The sequence below is a fragment of the Schistocerca piceifrons genome, chromosome 4 (genome assembly GCF_021461385.2).
Source record: "Schistocerca piceifrons isolate TAMUIC-IGC-003096 chromosome 4, iqSchPice1.1, whole genome shotgun sequence".
In the NCBI taxonomy this organism is placed as follows: Eukaryota; Metazoa; Arthropoda; class Insecta; order Orthoptera; family Acrididae; genus Schistocerca; species Schistocerca piceifrons.
The window spans coordinates 58,822,521-58,835,312 of NC_060141.1; positions in this window are offsets into that span (position 1 = coordinate 58,822,521).

Sequence of the window (12,792 nt, forward strand, 5' to 3'; positions counted from 1 at the left end):
ACGCAGTTTTCGTTGCTTAATTTGTTTATAATTTGCGGCCTCTTGTTGTATCGTTAACTTTGATTTTGGGAGCTGCGCAGATGAGCAGACGTTGTTACGCTTCCTCTAATATAGCGCCCCACACTTTTTGGTATCTTCCTACAGTGTTAGCGTCGTCTTGAAATTTCATTCGATTTTAGAGAAGTTTATCCTGTATTAATTTTTATAGTGATTTTTGTCAATCATTAGAACAAATAAAAATCTGTTAATGATTCCAAGGTCTTCTATATTGCCCTAAAACTCTTCCATGGTTAGGCGACCCACTTACAATAAATACAATCTAGAGCATACCATAAGCTTGTTGTGACCTCTGTGACTGCTTTATCGTTGAGCACAGTGGCCAAACTCTACGATCAGTCATGTTAACAAATTGCACTTGTTCGTCTCGTATGATCACAGATTTATTTTATAACGAACAGTGCATTTACGATCCCCGGTCCTAATCCAGAACTGGGACGCAACTTTCACTTCATATTGCATTGTACTATTTTTGCACCGAACCACTGTGAGCAACAGTTGCATACTGCCAAAGTTAAATATAATGACTACCGGCCCATACTCGTTAGTGATGAGCTACAGATGATGTTACAGCACACAGAAACTTCATCCTGCATTTATTAGCAACTTAGAAAATACTTTTTTCAGTACACTGGAAAACATTATACAGTAGATACATATGGATTTTTTTTTTACTTTTCTTGTATGTGACAGAAAGTACGCGCAAATCTATTCTGTTTTAAAGATAGTTCCCTCTATGGAAGGAGACAATACGGAAAAGTTACTTGAAATCTTAGACCTAGTAGACAGGAAAGGTCGATATCCATGTCTGCTCTAGAGCCAAACATGGAATTGTATCGTATGGAAGACTTAAACAGAATTCTTGTACTACGGTACTTGCAATGTTTTTACTGTTGTGAATGATTATGAAACAGCCGGAGAAGATGTCTATCATCTCAAAAATACCACCAAGGCTTCCGAAAAAATGCAATCTCGACTGACCACCATCCACAGTCTCGCCATAAGATACAACCGAGATGCAATCAAATCACAGACGTTTGCCAGTTAATGTGATGAACCCGAACTGCACGTGATCAGATCTCCTCCCATTAGCGAGCATGTTCAGGTAAATTGATTGTATTCCGATACAAGCAGTGGCACTAACGCCGCTGCTTACGTCCTTATTTAGTCTCTGCTGTCAGAAAAGACGATGACATAATATCGCTAAATCTCACATAATATCAAATAAGATTTCTTCAAATTCCATTGTAGACAATTGCAATAATGCAATGTTGTTGCTGTTGTTGTGGTCTTCAGTCCTGAGACTGGTTTGATGCAGCTCTCCATGCTACGCTATTCTGTGCAAGCTGCTTCATCTCCCAGAACGTACAGCAGCCTACATCCTTCTGAATATGCTTAATGTATTCATCTCTTGGTCTCTCTCTACGATTTTTACCCTCCACGCTGCCCTCCAATACTAAATTGGTGATCCCTTGATGCCTCAGAACATGTCCTACCAACCAATCCCTTCTTCTAGTCAAGTTGTGTCACAAACTCCTCTTCTCCCCAATCCTATTCAGTACCTCCTCATTAGTTATGTGGTCTACCCATCTAATCTTCAGCATTCTTCTGTAGCACCACATTTCGAAAGCTTCTATTCTCTTCTTGTCTAAACTACTTATCGTCCACGTTTCACTTCCATACATGGCTACACTCCATACAAATACTTTCAGAAAAGACTTCCTGACACTTAAATCAATACTCGATGTTAACAAATTTTTCTTCTTCAGAAACGCTTTCCTTGCCATTGCCAGTCTACATTTTATACCCTCTCTACTTCGACCATCATCAGTTACTTTGCTCCCCAAATAGCAAAACTCCTTTACTAGTTTAAGTGTCTCATTTCCTAATCTAATTCCCTCAACATCACCCAACTTAATTCGACTACATTCCATTATCCTCGTTTTGCTTTTGTTGATGTTCATCTTATATCCTCCTTTCAAAACACTGTCCATTCCGTTCAACTGCTCTTCCAAGTCCTTTGCTGTCTCTGACAGAATTACAATGTCATCGGAGAACCTTAAGTTTTTATTTCTTCCCCATGGATTTTAATACCTACTCTGAATTTTTCTTTTGTTTCCTTTATTGCTTGCTCAATATGCAGATTGAATAACATCAGGGAGAGGCTACAACCCTGTCTCACTCCCTCCGTAACCGCTGCTTCCCTTTCATGTCCCTCGACTCTTATAACTGCCATCTGGTTTCTGTACAAATTGTAAATTGCCTTTCGTTCTCTGTAGTTGACCCCTGCCACCTTCAGAATTTGAAAGAGGGTGTTCCAGTCAACATTGTCAAAAGCTTTCTCTAAGTCTACAAATGCAGAAAATGGCCAAAAATAATAATAAAGTCGGTTCAATTAACAAAAAAAAAAAGACCATAGGGCCACATACAATAGCGGCTGATACTGGGACACAAAAAAAAATTCTGTCTTCCCGTGAAACTTTAACCGTATATTTCTCACAGTTTGATAGGTATCTGAAACCAAATTAGGTGATCGTAGCACCATAACTGTTCGATGCGTATCGAGAAACTGATATGGTAGAACGGGCACCGAGCCGGCGCGTGCATTACCATGTGCGCAGCGCCGAGCCGACCGCCGTCCACCAGGAATGCTGGTGCTCTACGCTGCGCTGCGTATCGACCAATTGGTCCGCATTCCTCAGATAGTCGATTGCTGCGCCGCCCCACCCCAGCTGCTGTGGTCGCTGCCCTCATCTGATTAGCGAAATTTAATTTCGCGCCGCGTCGGATAACACTGCGCCCGGTCGAAGCTACAGGCAATGCCTCTACAGCATCAACGCGAATTACTATTACTGCTGCAAATCCGGCTAATGCATTTTATTTTTACAACAGTTGCCACTCACCGTATATCGCGAGTGGCAACTTTTCCTTTTATAATATTGTCACATTTCATTCGGGATTTTCCATTGTTTGATTTTAATTTTACAAAAAATACACTTGCGAGAGACGAGTGTCGCTTTGAGGAAACTATTAGGGAACACTTTCTTTTTCTCCCGTTATTATTATTTCGTTCCCTCGCTCAATCTAGGCGGGTATGGTGTAAGTAGCGTGAATAAAAGGACGCTATGTGCAAGAAGCATGAAGCGCCCTTTGAATGTATCCTGATAGCTAAAAGAGCCACGCGCACTTTGAATAAGAAAATGCTACTTGACACTGAAATCAATATAAAAGATAGGGTCGCCACCAACTCTAGCCACACGACAAAGAAGAGGTAGCACTGAGTCGGAAAATTACTTAATTTATTAATAAGGAAAACGCACAAAAGAACATTCATTGTAAAGTCATTGATAAAGAATGGGATGTAGTTATTAATATGATCCAGGCATTGTTCCCGTGAATCAAATATTGAGTAAAGTAAATAGGTCGTGAACACCATGCGTAAGTGCAGCCTGCAGCAAGATTCGTGAAAACACGATCTATTCCAGAGCATTTGTTTCAGATAAAAAAAGGGACACTAATCACTACACCTGTGCACATGGAAACGCTATAGGTGGGCCAACAAGGAAAACTACAAGGTAAATGGCGAAGGTAACGGCGACGTAACATCGCGCTATAGGTGGGCCAACAAGGAAAACTACAAGGTAAATGGCGAAGGTAACGGCGACGTAACATCGGTACACAAGATAAGATTGAAGGCAAAATTATTTATTCCTTAAAACATTGATGTAGTGCATCTATAGACTGCTGTTGCATGCTAACTATGTACAATTGCTTGTGAAATACTATACGTTTCATAACAGACTCGCGTGCCCACTCGGTCCGCGGAGACAATTTCTATGGACCGTGGCCAAATTTTAATCACATGAGACAAAGAAAATTCACAAATACACAAAAATTACCAAGATCCGGAAAAGATTAGAAGCATACACACACAGTTGTAGGCACATAAACACTCACACTGAACCGAAGGCACTTCAACATAAGCAACTCCCTTGTGCTGCGTTCCTCTCACGGATCAAAGTCAAGACTGCATTGGGAATCAAACTGAAAGTCTACAAAAGCCTTGCATTCCCTGCTGCAACCCAGCAAGTAGATCTTTATAAGACGTAATTCGAGACCAAAAGCTAAAAGCTCCCCTCTCTATGTGACAACGCGCCACGCGGTCAGTCCAACTCACCCTTCTTCAACTGGAGCACAGCTGTGTACGCTTCCCGTACCGGCGGCAGACTGCCTCCCGCTTCTCCAGCCTCTTCCACGCTCCGCGTGGACCGGAAAACCCCAGGATGCCATTTCCGCCACAAACCTAACGCAGGTGGATTTCTCCCAAGTAGCGGAAACCTCTTTGCCGACTTGACCACTACGAGAGTTGGCAATGAAAGGTGGCTACAGGACCCTTTCAATGGTTTGGTAGCAAAACACTGCCGAGCTTCAGCGGAAACCATTTATAAAATACTGACTTACTGTCCACGCCTTCGTCCGCATATACGTATGTCATGTCGTACCTCAGATTCGCCAGCCCGTGTTGCGATGGCTCATTCACTCGTTCCTTGTTAGCGACTTTAATGCCAGTCTTCAGATTCAGCAGTTCGCATTGTGTTAACACGTTCCTGTTTAGCCTGACGTCGATGACGCTATAATTTGATTATCGCTACAATTTCTTCGCAATAGTTTCGCTTTCTTCTTTTCCGTTGACTCAGACCGAAGACGTTCTCTCTTCAGCCATATTGTCGTTTCGTGAAAAATGACTGTCGCTGGCGTCTGTCTTCTTCTCCCCTGTTTTATTCCATGCGAATCCGAGAAGCAAGTTATATGTATTTGCTCTATTTAGCCGTGGGATATAATCTTTGGCCTTGAAACACGCTGACAAAATTATTGGCCCGCTGCACTGCTCATTTTCGCGTCTTGTTTGACGCCTTGAACAACAGAAATAGGAGACATATTGCGCTTCACACTTCTAAAGTATTCTAACCCAAATAAACACAGGAAATGAATACCAACAGGTAGTTTTCAAACATTTTCACAAATCACATCTTCTCATCCCCACCTCTACCACTGGGGTTAGTAGAAGTATCTTGTCCCCACAGTATCATACAAATAATGAGATATGTATATGCCATATCTTGTTGAAACTGCTCCTTGCATTCCTGAGTTATACTTTTTTGTCGCACCTTTTCACCGCCATCTTCAGCCATATATGTCTTACGCTCGCAGTAATTTTTGCAGGTAGGAAATGATGTATGAGCGAAATTTGGTAGCAATTGCTACATGTGATACGCTGATATGTCAGTATCGTCGAATCATATATACCCCCCCCCCCCCCACCCCGAGATGAATCATCGTCGGTCATTACAAATGAGCCTAGTGACGCCGAAAACTATGGATATGGAATCGATACTATTATCGATCATTATCCAATAATTCTGCATGTGGCGGCACTTCACTCCCATCCCTACCCCTAGGAGTGAAAGAAGTATATAATCCGCACAGTATTTTTATACAAATGGTGCAAATGGCTCTGAGCACTATGGGACTTAACTGCTGAGGTCATCAGTCCCCTAGAACTTAGAACTACTTAAACCTAACTAACCTAAGGACGCGACACACATCCATGCCCGAGGCAGGATTCGAACCTGCGACCGTAGAGGTCGCGCGGCTCCTGACTGTAGCGCCTAGAACCGCTCGGCCACCCGGCCGGCGCTTTTATACAAATGCTGTGTCGTGTATGTGTAACATTTGGTTGAAATTGCCCTAGACGTTCCTGAGTTAACCCTTTGTTTCCTGACATAAGAAAAAATTTACTTTTTAACATTTTCTTTGCAGAATTTATGCTATTGTGGCCTCAAATGACGGTAGGATTTTTTGTGAAATTTTATTTTATTTTTTACAACTTTTTTCACTCCTGGTACTCAGAAGTACCGTCAGACTCCATGGACAGAATCACAACATGCGCAGAAAAATGCTCCAATTTTTATAACTTGTACTTTATTCCACGTAAATATTAAATATTTTTACATTAGAAAATTATACAAAAATACTATATTTCTGATTTCTTAAATTTCGCATAAATTTACCTTGTAGAGCAACTTTACAATACATAGTAACTTAGCTATACATTTTTGACCGTATATACATATCACATATTTAGTGATACCTCATGAAATTGTAGGAAACAGTTCTTTTTCTCATTGCAGCACAAATACACTTTACATGTACTACATTGTTAATGTGGTCTCGACTGAATTTTATTTTTCGCACACATTTCGCATCGTCCTCTTTTACAACTGAACACTACAAAATGGTTTCCTCGGTTGCCAACACGTACATCCTTAGGAACAGAAAAGTTATCTTTCCTTCTCTTTGGGGGAGTTATTTCATCTTTACCAGAGTTTCTCTTTTTGAGATTTGGCACTTGCTGTTCATTCATTAGCCCTAGTGCCACAGCACGCCTGAATTCCAGCAGTGGCAGTGCCCCATGTAGATCACTGAAAATGACGTAAGCATTGACAAAAGAAATTTCTATTGCTCCCCAGAAGAGACGGTGCCACCATTTCTTTGATCGCCTGTCAAGACCATAAGCTGAACGTAATCTGTCCGCATGATCCACACCACCCATGTTTTTATTGTAATCACATACAATAACTGGACATGGTATTGTCATACTAGTTCCATCTTTCTGTTTTCTTGACACTACGCTCTGTTCAGTGCCATGGAAGTTTGACGCAAAATACACTACTTTATTGTCCCTCCATTGAAATACTGTTAGGTCTAAAGATGACACTCTGTGATTTGATTCTCCACGCTTTAGACATTTTTCTTTAGGTAAATTCGCTGGCAAACCTTTCCTGTTTGTTCTAATTGTTCCACAGGCAAATGTATTTACGGATTTTAATTTCTCCAAAAGTGGAATAGAAGTAAAAAAATTGTCAAAGTACAATTTTCTGTACTGACCCCAATACGGTTTAGACAATTTCAGTACTACTCTCTCCCCTAAACCATACCCTTCAAAGTCCTTCTCCAGTGTCTCATTTCTACCTTGATACACTTCAAAATTGAGTGTGTATCCTTTTTGATCACAAATTGCCCATAGTTTATAGCCTCTTTTGATTGGTTTTAATGGATTATATTGCTTTATGCTACTTCTTCCCTTGAAGACAATCATTGATTCATCAGTACTGAGTTCTCTAGTGCCCCTGTATATGGACATAAATTGCTTATTCAAAGCAGTCAGAGGCGGGCGTATTTTATACAATTTATCAGTGTTTCTTTCTGGAATTTTTGTGTTGTCATTAAGATGTAAATTACTCAAAATAAAATCAAACCTGTCCCTACTCATGCATCGCCTTACAATAGAAATACCAAGGTCATCACATGCAGACCAGTAGTGTTTCCACGACGGCAGCTTGTGGTAACCCATAAATAAATTAATTCCCAAAAAAGCAAACAGCTCATGTTCCTTCAGATTTAAAATTTTTCCCTTCTGTGTTGCGTAAAGATTGCTCTGGAAAATTATGTCTTCTACAATTGGCTTCAAAATGAAAATAAAAACATCAGTAGCTGTGAGACAATCCTGAAATAATTCTTCCATAGGCCCTGCAAAACGAATACATGAATGGAAATAGTACTGCAGTTGTCACAGACGGAACAGGATTCTATAGTAATTCGTGAAATGAAAAAGAAGAAATTGACTAATGCTGAAAAAGAATTTATGATAATCTAAGTGTAAGGCGATACCTTCACTATATCTGTATTCACAGTTCCTTGTTTCAATGTGTTTGTCTCTCCACATTCTCTTTGTCCAATATTCACATTGAGGTGAAGATGTAAACGGCAAAGAACTCTCTGAGGCATCATTATCCGAACAAGTGGAGTTTGTTTCACAATCTGCCTCTTGCAAATTGCATGAAAAAGCTTTGTCAAAATTATTAACATTCTCGTCATCATCTTCGATGTCAGTATCCTCTGAAATATCAGAGGGAATGTCCTCATACAAAATTGCTTCAATCTCTGCATCACTCAAAGGTCGAAAGTAGCCACCAGTTTTACGATTTTCGTCCATCTGTGTGAGAAAAAGTGGAGGTAACGCACTGTTGCTACAATAAAGTGCTCGCACAACCTGGCGGTACTAATAAGTCCGCTTCATATTTTCCACTTTATCTCACTCACTTGTAACGTAATGCTTCAAACTATTACAAAAAAACAAAGAAGGTAAGTACTTACAATGGAAAGCTCAACGGAAGTTTCAATAAATTGCGCACAAATTCAGGGCAACACCATAGAAACAAGCACATACAATCTTCTGTTTTCACAGCAGCGCGCGAATAACAATTTCAAGCTCTGACCGCCAGAGAGGTCTATATATTGCACAATAACATCTCTGAAACAGTAGAGCAGAGTTACTGTTACGTACCGGCAGGCTCTCAGATCACGAAACTGCACCACAAGAAAATAATGAGAGTCAAAACTTACTGGTACTTTTAAGTACCGTCAGGCAACAAAGGGTTAAACTACTGTGTCACCTCCATTTCGCCCCCACCCTTGCTCCTGTAGGAGTTAGGTGGTTGTTACTGCCACAGTATTTCTATCCAGATAGTATGTGATATGTGTACGAAGTTTACCTGAAATCGATTCAGTGAAACAGAGAGAGACTTGGAACGTACATACATAAATAGATTTTTTACAAATATATGGTTACACATAGAGTTCCTAAAAAATTAAGAAAATAAATTATGTACGTGTTTTTAAAATTATTAAAGGGGGTGTTGGTAAATTGAAGATTTTAAGTAAAATGTGTCTGTAACTTTTTCAAAAAAATATAGTGAATTGGCGATAGCCCTTATAAAAATTGAGGCTTTCAACTGATTTGTGTGTGTGTGTGTGTGTGTGTGTGTGTGTGTGTGTGTGTGTGTATTGGGGGCGGGTAAAGAGGAGCCCTGACACAGAGAGAAAAAGGAGTGTACTGTTAAAGTTGGAAGGGAGGGTAAATCTCTGAACGAATTTCATCATCTGGTAGTGAGAGGCAGTTGAAGTTTCGATGGGACAGGATATGGAGAATGTGTAGATGTAAAGTTGGTGGGATATGTTGGTACAAGCGCGTGAGATACAAGGGTTAATAATTAGGGATGAAACGATAGGGTAGTTGGTGTCCAGTTTCTGAGAAGTGTAGGAAATCCGCAGGTATCAAGAGTGGCGGAGGACATGGGAGAAATAGAAGCTCATACAGGATCCTAGTAGGGCATGGCAAATGATACGGAAGGCAACGTAGAATGATGGCATTGGAGGTTTCTAAAATGTTCTTTCGATGTCAGTTTTTGAGCGAGAATTTTGTCCCGAGATCCTACATAACTTGTCGGCCTGGGTGGCCGAGCGGTTCTAGGCGCTACAGTCTGGAACCGCGCGACCGCTACGGTCGCAGGTTCGAATCCTGCCTCGGGCATGGATGTGTGTGATGTCCTTAGGTTAGTTGGGTTTATGTAGTTCTAAGTTCTAGGGGACTGATGACCTCAGCTGTTAAGTCCCATAGTTACTATTTTTACTAGAAACGCTAATTCTGGGGTGGATTTGGGCAATAAGTTACGAATGTAGGTTCTGAAACATTATAAATCACAGGGAAAAGGAAAAAATAGATTTAAAAAAAATCAGAATAAGAAAATGTCCAATAGATTAAGGGAAATTTCTTGTTTGTTTCTTATGACGGAATGAAACCAAAGAGCCGCAGAGACACATAACCAATCGACAAAAGCGCGATCTTTTAACATTGTAAAGAAACCAGTGTGCCGAAATTAACTCTAGCCACAGCGACAGAGAGGAGCGCCTCTGCGTCAGAGATCGACGAGAATTTGAATGCGAAATTTTGAAAGAATAAACGTTTGTTCCCAGTGAACGTGTAATGTTTTGCGAAAGTCATGAGTGTAAAGAACAGTCAAACTGTGACCTGTAGAACAATTGCAACAATTTATTGTTTAACAATTCATCGAATATTTGCAGTTTGGCTTCTTTCTGTTTTCACTTCCGTCTGAGAAACTTCTGGCGAAGATGAATGTGTGTGAACATGTAAAATAGTGTCTTACGTAGACAAAAGAAAAAGATTCTTCAAAAAAGACAATTGATAATATTAAATATTTTGAATACAAAGTAATAAATTTCTATATCCCAATTTTGTGCAACTATGTTTTTGTTTTGTGGCTCTGAGCACTACGGGACTTAACATTTGTGGTCATCAGTCCCGTAGAACTTAGAACTACGTAAACCTAACTAACCTAAGGACATCACACACATCCATGCCCGAGGCAGGATTCGAACCTGCGACCGTAGCGGTCACGCGGTTCCTTTTGTTTTGTATAACCAAGAATAAATGATGGGCTTTTGTTCACGAACTTTAATAAATATGTAGTAATGAACCTGCTTTTTTTTACAACAGTAATACATTAGTTCAGTTTTGTCATTCAAGTTAAAGGGAATCCACACTGGACTTTTTATGAACACACACACACACACACACACATACGTATGAATAATCTTGTAGTTACTAACCAACACCAACGAAGCGGGAGATTTGAAAGTGATCGGATCTTCGAACTTTTTTTACATCCAAACGGTACGTTTGCAGGCACGGATTCCTTAGCAAAACGTTATTCACCAAGTCCCCTCTACAACCTCTATGAGCCTATAGCAAGAATTATGAAACACCCTGTACAGAGGCATGCACGTGACGTCTCCCCCCGCCTCCCCCCCCCCCCCCCCCCTCTCCCACGTTGCGTCCTCCACAGCTCACTGCATTAGGCAACCGAACTGTAATTGTGATGGGGACAATATGTTGTTACATGCTATAGGCATTCCAAGATTGTAAATAACATGTATTAAACTAAATAATTTAACTGTTGTAAAATTATTTTCGAAATTAATCGTTACAAGTAAACCAAAGATATGGACTATCTGTAACCAGTATTGTTGGAACAAGATGCTCATTTCAGCCAGTGACTTTCAGTGGCGCTGTGTGGTTGGGAGGGTTGCAACTTTGATAACGTGCTCAACACATTTCCTGATTTACCGGATTCAAACTGAGTGGACAGACCTACAATGGTCGTCTGGTGGAGAGATGGGCACAGTGGAATGCTGCCGAACAATGCATATGTAAGTATAAAAATCCACAAAATTGTCAGTTGTACGCTTTAATTATTTAAAAATTTGTGGCATCTTAGTTTCTAGTAATTTAGCGTTGACCTAGGTGGAATATTGCAATGACTATCAGCCCGCTCAACTTGTCTCATTTTAAAATGTAATGCGCCATGGAGTTATGGGGCGCATTCTCATATTCTGGCAGGTTACAGAAACGAATACTTGGGTAACTATTTCATTTGCAAATTAGCTACTCACAGATTCATTTTCTTCTCTGATATTATCGTAAGATTTTCTTTTTCAGAATTACACGGTAATTCTGTGGTTCGTACTAAAGTACAGTGAATGCACTTTTTCTTGACTTATGGGTTCTAATTCTGAATTTATAGTAGTCGTAGAACTTGAGGACCGTGTGTTTTATCTGTGTGCTATAACCGTAGTGATCACTTAATAATGAGCAGGTAACAATGCAATAGCCATTGTTGAATCCCGCGTTTCATTATGCTGTGTTGTGTTGAGTGTTTTTTGTTGTACTTTTAAGTTTCTGGGTTTTCCGTTTTGAGATAAAATGTGCGCCTTGGCTTGGTTCCACCGCTTCCTGCTTCCGGCTCAGAAAATCGGCCAAGAAAAAGTGCGTGTAATATGTACGCTCACACAATCGGCGTAAATAACTGCATATATATTTCTTAAAAAAAATGAAGTATCTATATGAAAAGATTTTATTATTCGAATTTCGTTGTATAAGTTATTAATTAGAGAGGGACTTCAGTCATTCACGATCTTAAAGTTAATGCTATAAACAGTGATAGCCTGTGAAGTATATTCTGTAGATCACGAACCTCTAGATAGCTTCATTTGGCGGTGGGGAAACTGACATTCAGATAAATTTAAGAACCATTGTATCTCTGTAACGTCAAAAAATCAGCTTGGCGAAGAAGTTACAAGCCATAGATGTGATTTGTGAACAACTGCTTATACACTGGAAACCCAAATTTTTAAGTCGTGTTCCACTTATAGTTACAGACATTGATATTATAGACGGTGAAATCTTTTTATAATGTGAGAGGTGGTAACCGTTTTCCACCCCAGCAGAGCAAACTTTCCACCGCTTCAGATAATATGGGGCATCTGCCATACCGCTTCTGTATTATGCGCGCGCCACCACGCCACAAGGTCTAAAACACATGCGGCACTGCTGACCATGTTAAATGTTAGAAACTGAGACGACTTAATTCGGTGAGTGGATTCTTCGGTGGTTGTGTAGCACAATAACTTCATATTTAGGAATGTGAAGCACCCACGTTGAACGTGCGCTTGTCTTCGTTTTTCCCGTTAACGGGTTTTCAGTTACACAAGGCCTTCAGCAAAAACAAAAACAATTTCGCTACCAAAATCTGAAGACTGAACAAAGACTTCAGAAAATAGGTGTAACAGTCGAAAATGGGGAGAGGTGAAAGGTCTGTTGATAATACAACATAAACTACATTGATGTGTAAAACAGTTTGTTTGTAACACATAACGTGTTTTCCAAGACATCTTTCGATTTCTGCAGTTATTTTGCGAAGTTATCCGGCACTAAGCTATTGCAGTATCTGACATAAGTTATTCGATATTTTAGTA